Here is a 10,212-nt window from a genome sequence, read left to right on the forward strand (position 1 = left end):
TAAAAGATGCTTCATGCCTTGCCTAAAATCTAGTACCCTAGCTTGTCCCAGGTTTTCTAGCAGTCAGTAGTAGTTCTTCCCTCAGGTGATATGGTCAATTAAATATGAAATGGGAATCATTCATATGTGATTAGCTTAGATATTTTGCTTGTGTTTTTTTTTCTTTCCCCAGCCCCATGAGCCCACCCTGTGTGACAGGAAGCCTGTCTTTGAATCAAGGAGGATATTTCAGAGCTTACTGCAATGGCTAGTTTTCTTTTATCCAGAGGGTTACTGAGGAAAAGCCTTTGGTAGGCTTATGGGGCTGTTATCCTCCACCTGACTATCACCCTCTTTAATTAGCTCAACTTCCTTTCTATGAAGGGCAAATGATGAAGTACATGACAAATATTGCAAGTAGTTTAGCCTTGCTGTCCTGGCCTGGGTTCAAGATGTTTCCCTTGATTCCCTGGGAAACAACCTGCTCTTGAAAATGTGGGTGTTGGAAGATGAGGGCCTGCAAAATTAAGGAGACAAAAAAGGCTGGAACAGACTATAGAGAAGGTAAGAACTGAATGGTAAGTGTCTGAGTGGTAAGTGGAAGGTCTTGGTGGCAACTGCTTTTACACATGAATACCAAGTTTTTCCAGCAAAAGAAGGGATAATTTACCATGCAAGTAGCAGCTGGTGTCATCTGTCTCTAAGTGAGAAGAATTATTTTCCTTTTCTCTTCTGTCTGTGAAGAAGCCACTGAAGCCACATAAAAATTGAGACTGCATAAAGTGCAAGGAATGCCTTTCTATTGGGAGCATCTAAGTAAAAGTATTTAAACAAAGACAGGTGAGCCTTACTTATAGGATGCTGTTTAACTCACAACTCTACTGATCCTCTTCAGACAGGAGGAAAGGGAGTGCTTTTACTTTATGGTTTTCTTTCAATTTATAAACCTTGTATGTGCAAGTGATGACGATTGGGAAGAAAACCAAAGTACATATTTAAGAGTTTTAAAAGAACACAGAAAATTAAATTTCTTTATAAAGAATGGATCAAATATATTGGAAATGGGGAGAAACAAAAATGGGGAGGCTTGTGATTGTTTCTCTAGCTGTGTGTGCTGTCTCAAGTGTTTACACAGCAGTGGCTCTTCCAACTGGGGAGTACAAGCATTCCCCATATTATGAAATTTGTGAAAGCAAACTAAGGTGACTGAATCCCAGAATCAAAAAGCTGTGTTTTAGCTTCTTAACTAGCTGCATGCATAAAATGGAAGATTTTTAATATGTACTGTAATGCACCAATAAGATTCATGCTGACTTCATGATGAAGCTTTGGCTCTTGATCATCCAGATGAGGGTCTGGGTTGAGGATACTAGTCTCTGTGAAACTGCTGTGGGAGTTGTACTGTTATGGGCACCTTTAGTACTATGATGGTGTCATATGTGTTTGTAAATGATCATACTTGTTGGGGTTTTTTGCACTTGACCTTGTTTTTCCCAACTTTAAACTACTGGGATTTTTTTCTAGTTGAAAGGAGGTAGATTGAAAATGAACATATCTGTTTTCAGTTTTAAATTTCAGTAAGTAAAAGTAAAAAGTAACATGTCTTCAAATGAGAGCAAAGTTCAGTAATGTCCAATACAGAAGAAAAAAAAGCCTAAACCATATTTTTTTCCTTCTTCTGAGCTTACTGGTGAAGGACCCATAAGCAATCTCTAGATTTTTGGCAGATATACAGATAAAAATGCCCATTGGATGTGTTACTTTTTAGAGGTATGCCCGATTCTTCTGTATCTTCATCATATACTTGCTGGTTGTACCTGACTGGCAGATGGTAATGAAAGATTATGCAATTTCATTTAAAAAAGCTCATTATTAAATATTAGTGGATAGGTTTGGATAGTATTCATCCCTTTAGTTGAGGAGATTCTCTCCCTCAGCCTGGGACAGTTTGGCCTGTGAAGAGCAGTATTAGGTGACTTTAAAAATAGCCACACAACTGTAACAAATGGAAATCTGGAATTATATTGGCAAAAAATTAAAACACAGTGCTACTACATGAGATCTGAAAAAAACCCCATGTCTTGCAGATGTGGCATGGCAGTGTATATTAGGCCTTCCAGAAGCTAAAGAAATCGATTTGGCTTGCGTGGTTTCCTTTGAGTTTTCCAATAAATATTTCAAGACACTATTATTTTTAGCAAAGGATAGACGTTGCCTTGTAATTCAAGAGGGGGAGCTGTCACGATTTCTAGCATCTTTCCTCTTCTAAATTATTAATACGGAATTTTATGGGGGCAAGTAACCCTCTGGGACTTAATTGCTTTGTTACAACGCTTTGCTGAATTGGGACCCTGGAAACGTCGCCTTCTCCCGGTGAACCGGCGCACAGGGCGCGGTGAGGGACGGGACGGGCGAGGAGGAGGAAGGTGGATGGGTCGCTTCCCCCCGGGAGGCCTCGGGCGGCCTGGCCATGTGCTCCGGTGTCGCTGGGTACCTGTCGAAAGGCCTCGGTCCAAAGGGGGAAGAATCGACTCGCAAGACACATGAGGGTAGTGAGACAAAGAGATGTCTGCCTGCTCAGCGCAGCAGGCAGCCTTTTATTGGGTTCTCCCACTTCTACTTTCCCACACACACAACACAAACATATTTCCACAAAAACACTGAGGAATGCGCACCTGCACTTCAGCCACACAGCTCAAGGCTGTGTCCGTGGGAACTATCTAACCGGCTCCACTGCTCCCATGGAAAACGGCCCAACACCCCGCAACACTCCAAACTCCTCAGACTTCAGTTGTGGGGCTGTGACTTCACCCCACACTCTGGGGCCCCTCAGGGGTCGTCCCGTCCCGTCCTGCCGGGGGCCGGAGTGTCCCCTGCCCCATGGCGGCCCGAGCGCCCCGTGGTGTGGGCAGGAGGCAGAGGGAGGAGGGAAGATGGCGTCGTGTGAAAAGATGGCGGAGGTGGCTGAGGGAGGGGGGTCGGTCGCTGCCGGCAGCTTTCCTTGTTAGGTGGCTCAGAGCGCCGGGAGTAGCCCTGAGGTACTGCGTTATTGCTCACCCAGCAATGAGAAATGCATTGCTGTGCTTATTTGCTCTTTTTTTTTTTTTCCTCCTCAGGTGCAGGCAGGAGATATGACCAGTTCAGCATTGCGATATTGCTACAAGGTAAATAGGGTGACCAGCTCCCTCAGCCAAAGGCCCGTCAGTGGAGGTAGGAGAGCTGGGCCACGAAAATAGGCAACACCTATTGCTTTAGGATGCACTGGCTCTCTTGCATGCTGGGGAAGGTCACAGCGTGTGTTTGCTGTACCTTCCCTGTGTGGGCTCAGGACAGCGGTGGTGTCTGCAGCCAGTCCCCCCTCAGCCTGGTCTGGGTGCCCAGGGCAGCCCCACGCACCGTGGGAGAAAAAGGCTACTCCCCTTTTGGCATCTGTGTAGTGTCAGGTGTCCTCCCCCTCAGAGATATGGAGCATGTTGCAAGGAACACGCCATCAGCAGTATCCAAATGCCCAGCTGCTGGCACTGCGGGGGCCTGTGATGCTCCTCTGTAGCTGCCATAGGGTGCTCTGGCAGGTGCTGCTGCCCAGCAGTCTGGGATCCAGCTCTGCTCTCATTCCCAAACCTGTGTACAGGGGAGAAGGTGTCTATCCCGATGAGGTCTTGACACTTTTCTTGATTTTCCCTGAAAGATACTTCCACCAGTAACCTGTTTTTTGCAGGCATCTACCAAATCAAGCCTACAGTTTTCTAAAAAGATTGCTTAACTTAAAAAAACCTATAAAAGCATCCACAGCACATTTGCTGAACATCAGGGAAAAAATGTATCCTCAGGTACTCTTTTACTTTTTTTTGAGTGTATATATAATGCAAACAACATCTTATGTTTTTAAGTAACTTCCCTAGCATTTAAAGCACATATGGCAAGGGATTACTCAAATTGCTGTTAATCAAAATTTGTTGGAGAATTACAACTCTTAAGTAAAGTGACTGAGTATTTGTTAAAACAAGTGTGTTGAGATTTTTTCAGGGAGTCCAAAAGAAATAGGCAAGAGCTCTATAAAACTTGCAGTCCCTCAGGACCCTTTGAAGACCCATTCTTGGTTTGCTTATTCTAGTGCTGGCACAATAAAAGGCAGCAAAATGTAAGTTTTCTGTTGGTTTGTCCCTGAAGATAATAGAAGGGGAGGATGAATTTGAGTAATTGTGATAGAGGAGTGAACTGCTTATTTTGTGTAGTAATGAGATACAGCTTAAAAATAATTTACGTTCCAAATTAGCATGCAGGAAGGTATGGAATGCAAAGCAGCTCTGGTAAAATAAGTGACTTAAAGAGCCTGACAGCAAACAGTTATTAACTGTTGTGTCAAGAACACAATAACAATGCTTTTAGAAACTTTCTTATCGTTGTGACATACATGCTAACAGTTCTAAAATTAGCTAGTAGATCACAGTCAGAAAAGTACAGCTTTCAGAACGGAGGCAGGGGATCAGTATGGACTTCGAGGAGCTTTGCCTTTGTGTACTTTTTTTAAACTCAGTAAACAGATGAGATCTGAGGCCAGATAGTCCCTGAATAGTCAGGGAGGCAGCTAAAGAGTTTTAAATATGCTTTACTTACAGCTTAAATCTTCAGATGTGGCTGAAGTTACAGAAAACTCTGAGGGCTGTGGGCTGTTCCAGTAGTTTCCTGAGGCTTGTTCTTCCTGTTCATTGCTGCATAGAGCTCTTTGGATTCTCTTCTTGTCCAGATAATTTAATGCATTGAAGGTATTGGCTATTAACTGACAAGAACTGTGGAATGTGTAAAATGATGGTTATAGTGTACCTGCAGTAGAGGAGTGAAGAATTTTGGTGTAACTAATGCAAAATTGATACCTTGAGGGAAATAGACTATACTGAAGAAACAGTTGTTTTCCTGTATATATACAGGAAAATTATATATATATTGTATATATTGTCTCTTAAAGTAACACTATTGAAAACTGAAACAGCACCTACTAAATGAGGGAACTTATACGTGACTGGCAGTTGCCAAGCAGTAATTACAAGGGGGAAAAATCATTATCCACTGGGAGTTTATGCCTGGGTAACTGAATGTCTGGTCAAGTTTCATGTCTGTTCTTTACTGCTTTCCTACCTCCCCCATTTACATTCTCCTCCTATTGTGTTTCCCTAGCACAGAGTCCTACTTAGCATCTGGTAGGAATGACCTCTAACAAAAAAAGGAAGTAGTACAAAGCAGAAACTTTCTCCTGGGGATGATGTTGTCATGTTTTCCCCCAATCTGAAAAAATGATGTAGAATATTTTTACTCTGTTGCATTGACATGAAGTGTTCGGACATGTTGAAGTATGTGAATTGGGTTCAGTTCATTAAAGTTTAGTACTGTAAATCTTTATCACATGAAAAATGCACCCTTCCTCTCACTCCAGTGAGTTGAAATCCTAAAAGGATTACATTTCCTGAAATGCAGCGTGGCTCAAGAAAGCAGTGGTAAATTAGGGAGGCTGTGTTACTCTTGTCTCAGGAAAGGTGAGCCCAGCCAGGGAAATGGAGGTGTTCGGCCCCCTGACTCCGAAGAAAATCATCAGGTGTTTTGAGTTACAGGCTTTGTCATCCTTATCCACAGGAATCTGAACTGTTCCTGCCTAAGATGAAAAAGCATGTCGGAGAAGTCGGGAGAGACGCACACAACATGCCAGGCTAAGGCAGGAAGAATAACTCTCAGAAATACAGCTCTGAGAGAGCTCTGCAGAAAAAGCCCCAAGGTAAACATGGGGTAGTCACTTTCTTAAGAAAAGACTTAACTGTTGTCCTAGGATGTAGTATAACAGGAGTAATTCCTGTAAGAAGTACTGAACCCATCCTTTTGGTCTCCCTAGCACTGGGAGGACTAAGACCTACTGTATCTAATCATAGACCTACCTTAAGAAAAACACGAATCAGATGAAATTTTTCCAGATGAGCGCAGCAGAACTGTGGAAAGTGCAGGAAAGGTGAGCAACATTTCCTCACAGAAGGAACTGAGTTATCCAGTCTAGAGAAGAGAATGTGTAGTTTAAGAACAACTGTCATGGGTCACAGCTTGGCCCAGTGAACTCTCTTTAATGGTGGCCCACAGCAGAAGGCTAGGGAGCAGCGTGAAAACTAGGCAAGCTTAACTTGGTAGATTTTCAGAATCTTGTGGCAGCTGGAAGCAAATCTGGAGCCGTGGCACATCATTTTCCTGAGCCAGTGGTGGTGGCTGACTAAAGGGCTGTAACAGTCTTCAGACAAATGATATTCCTGTGGGTAGGAAAGAAATACCCTGCTAAACATCTTTTCTCAGTGGATGTGAAGTTGCAGGTGTAAATTTTAGCACAGGAGGTACAGGTAAATTGTTCAGAACAACTAGGCAAGGTAGGTAGAGATAGGGAAGTACAAGCAGGTATGGCCAGGCAGAGTATACAACCTCTAAACTCATTCAGTTTTTAAAATACTAGTCAAACCAAGTCTTCTTGGTGCAGGTACGTCCTGAAATAGGGGCTGGAGTGTGTTATCTGTGCTTTTGTATTCCTTCCTTTGACTACTTATCACCACTTCTATATTGCTGTTCTGCAGCTCTAATTTTAGCAAAGATTCTTTTGTGCAGTTCCAATCTCACACTGTTCATGTACCTATTAATGTACTTTTCATGTAAGACATTGTTCGATATAGTACTTGTTCTGCCTCTTTTTCCTTTGATTGATAAAATGAAAACAGGAAGAAAAAAGACACTAGTGCTCAATACAGTAGTATCTTTTTGTCAGATGCCTGAAAACTGTTAATGAAATGTATTCTGTTCAACCATAGAGTGTTCTTGTAAACTAAAATGGTATAAAATGCATCTTTACAGTTACTTTATTCTTTTCAGTCAACTCTGGAGATACATCTAAGCTGTAGGGTGTAGAACCAAGTCAGGGCTCTGATCACTGTGTGCCTCTGGAGAATTGGAGGCCTTGTTAACTGTGGCTTGTCTCCTGTGTGTAGTTGTAGTATTTCCCCTCTTCTTGGATATAGATTTGTAACCTGTCTATCTGTGGGGGTCAGGTGCTTAGGCATCTGCATCTCTGTGCCTCTTTCAATCTGATTCTCTATATTCTTTCTGATCCAACGCAGAAGGTGACGGTGATATCTGTGCCAAACAGCAGTGCACCTTCCAGCAGTGTTCCTGGGAATGCTGGCTGCTGAAGGTAGTGATACAGGTAGCTGATCCTTGGCTCAGCTGTTATGAGCTTATTTTCTTATGCCCGAGTTCTAGAATTAATTCTACCAAATCATTGTAATTTCTCAATAAATTCAGTCACAAAAGAATGTCAGAGGAACAGCTATGTATTTGGTACTCTGACGTTGAGTGTTCTGCATTTTATCAAATGTTCATAATCCTATTCTTGCATGTGTAAGAAAAAAATATTTAGTAAGGAGTGTGGTAAAAAAGAGATGATGTTTCAAATGCTGCTGTAGTCTGCAAGCAGTTGAAATGCATTTAAGTACAGCAGCTAAAGAGGGATGTTAGGAAAAGGTGCTTTGCCCCCTCTGCTGTGGCAGCCTTGATCATAAGTGCTTTGTGTTCAAGCTTGATAGTTCTGGGAGCAGGATGCTATCTAATGTATCCTCTAACTGCTGGTGTAATGAGAAGCATGTGTTCCCTTAGCATCTGCTGCCAGATGTTGGCAAACACTCCGGGACTGAGGCCATAACCTTGTCGCTCACTGCTTGGGCATGCTGCCACTGCTACATGCTGCCAACTTGTATGGTTTTCAGGCCAACTGAGAATAGTACTTTAGTTTGGAATATTTTTAGTTTGCTACTGGTTTTACTTGGCCAGAGCTGCCTAAACTAGTGTCATCACACCAGGAGGGATGGTCTTAGCTTGATGCTACTGCTTGCATGTTAGGACTTCTTTTCCCTTCCACCTTCTTAAACTGCTGTTGAATTAGCTAACTGTATTCTTCTGACAGATTCCCTGAAGAAGCAGCAGTTCTAGTTGAGACACCAGCTGCTCAGACCTTTCTGCAAGGATCTGTGGGCTGATAAGACTTTGTGGAATCTCCAGGCTGCATTCCTCCTCTGTTTGCTAAATGACTCGTTGTGTCTTCAAGCTGGGATGGTGAGTTCATTCATTGCTCCTTCCTACCAACTTAGAAGGAAGCATAAAAGGTGGGCTGGCTCCTTGCATTGTTCTCCTCCCCACAGGCTGATGTTGGAGATGCAAACTTCCTGCTGCCTTCCTCCTTCTCCTCCTTTATCTTGTCACTGTTTTCATAAGGATTGAATATGCTTATTCTTTGTCTTTCACCTCCCAGAAATTCCCTTGAAATGCTAGTCAAGTCTTGTGAATAGAAAAAGTAGGGAATTAAATTCCATCTCTGTTCCCTGTGATTGGAACTAATGAGAACTGAATATCACAGGAGAGATGACAGTGTTTGTGTGCTATCAGTTGTAAGCCTGACCTTTCCTGAGGACTTTTGAAAAGCTGAACTTGTCCATTTTCATTGGGTATGATGTGGAAATGTGTATAGCAACAGTGGCTGTAACTCAGTCATGCAAATGGTTAGGAAAACATCAGCTGAAAAAAATTTTCTCCCTCTGAGACAAATTTCTTCTTCAACACACTAGGATATAGGTTTTCTTCTAGATAATAAGTTTATAACATATATAGTAAGTTTTCAATTGCACCTCAGCCAAATGCTGATTTATTGGCAGGGAGTAAGGAAAAGCTGCTGTGTGAATTCTAGCATTTGTTTCCTGCAGCTTAGATTTGTGATATATGACTTCTCAAAATATATTTGTACTTTGATAAGACATTATGAAATGCAGATGAATATTTCTTGAAAGATATATGTTTCAAATCAGACTTCCTTATCTGATAATCCAGAGTTGTCTTAATTTTACCACTCTAACTCTGAAATTCAGCTTCTCTGTGGTACAGTAAAATCATAGTCAATCTAGGATTATTCCAAAACATCCAGTTGGCTTTTAGGGAAAATCACACATGGCTTTTATTTCCTACTCATCAGATAAAATCCTTTGCCCTTGTCTGTGTTTACTAGGAAATTACTCATCCATGAGGGTTTTATACTTTGGGGATAAAAGGGAAAGACTGAGGATAAAAAATGAGGGAGGTAACTCAAAACATTTGTTTTTGTCTGCTCATGGGTATTTTCCTTTTAAATGTGGACCACTTGAGAACAGAACTGTAGCTGGGTTTTTGTTTTTAGAAGACATATGAATAAAGTATTTCTCTCCCATAGAATTTTGAGTTTGGTTGCTCTCCTACAACAGTACTTACTTCTTGATTTAAGAGCTCTTAGGGCTACTTAATGATAAAGGGAGTTTCAGATAATTTTTAAAAAGATTAACATAATATTTGCATGTAATGAAAGGTGACTGTTGGTGATTAAGAATTTTTTCACCTTGATGAGGAGTACAGGCTTCTGAGGTAAGTATTGAGACTTAAGCAACTCTATGCCTCAAGGCTAGTTCACATGGATGCACTTAAAACAGCACTTTTCACCTTAGTTTAGCCTTGAGGTTGTAATTATTTTTCCTCTCAGTGCAGGCATTGCTGTCATTCTCCCATGTTTTACATTCTCATAACTTGATTACTAGTTGTGGCTGTATCTTAAATCAATCTAGAAACTTCTCTTGGTGCAGAATGCTTAGTAGTGTACTGAATAATGAAGCTGGAGCACAGCAGAATTTAATGTCCTTGGTTCTATTTTAAGTGAATTCCACGGTAGTTCTAGAGGGTAACAGGTGAGTATTACTGATGACAAATGCTTGTATTTCCACATGCCATGGATGGTAACACAGCAGGCTTCCCTGCACAGGCCTGACAGTCTGACTTACAGTGGTCTTGTGGGATGGGGAAAATATCCCTTTACTTGTGCACAAACCTCTTTTCTGTGCTGGTAAGACTTTTCAACAGAGGCAGGAAATGAGCTGAGCATGTGTATCTTGTAGACGCTGGACTAAAGTCCTTTAATGTCCATAGGGAATGAAACAGGCTTCACTTGGTGGAGATTCCACATTGGCAAACAGCAGGAGATGCAGTTGCTTCACTTTTAGGATGAAAGATTGGTTTGTGTTGACTTCAGTTTGAACTTAAAGCTCCAGGGAGACTATATATTTGAAACCTTATTCTTTGCCCAGTTAATCCATTCCCTCCAGTAATACCTACAAGCTCCACTTAATTTTTTCTTCCTTTCCTTAG

At 41.8% G+C, this 10,212-nt stretch overlaps 1 long non-coding RNA gene across 1 annotated transcript; it reads left to right on the forward strand.

Annotated features, from left to right (window-relative positions):
* The first annotated feature begins 3,093 nt into the window (after positions 1-3,093).
* On the forward strand, positions 3,094-8,101 carry LOC120323916. Its single transcript, XR_005564848.1, has 3 exons — positions 3,094-3,143; positions 5,608-5,746; positions 7,958-8,101. It is a non-coding gene; the product is annotated as an uncharacterized LOC120323916 (long non-coding RNA).
* The last annotated feature ends 2,111 nt before the right edge of the window (positions 8,102-10,212 follow it).

Source organism: Pipra filicauda, unplaced genomic scaffold (assembly GCF_003945595.2).
Source record: "Pipra filicauda isolate LSUMZ 115617 unplaced genomic scaffold, ASM394559v2 scaffold371_size1224239_pilon, whole genome shotgun sequence".
Taxonomy (NCBI): domain Eukaryota; kingdom Metazoa; phylum Chordata; class Aves; order Passeriformes; family Pipridae; genus Pipra; species Pipra filicauda.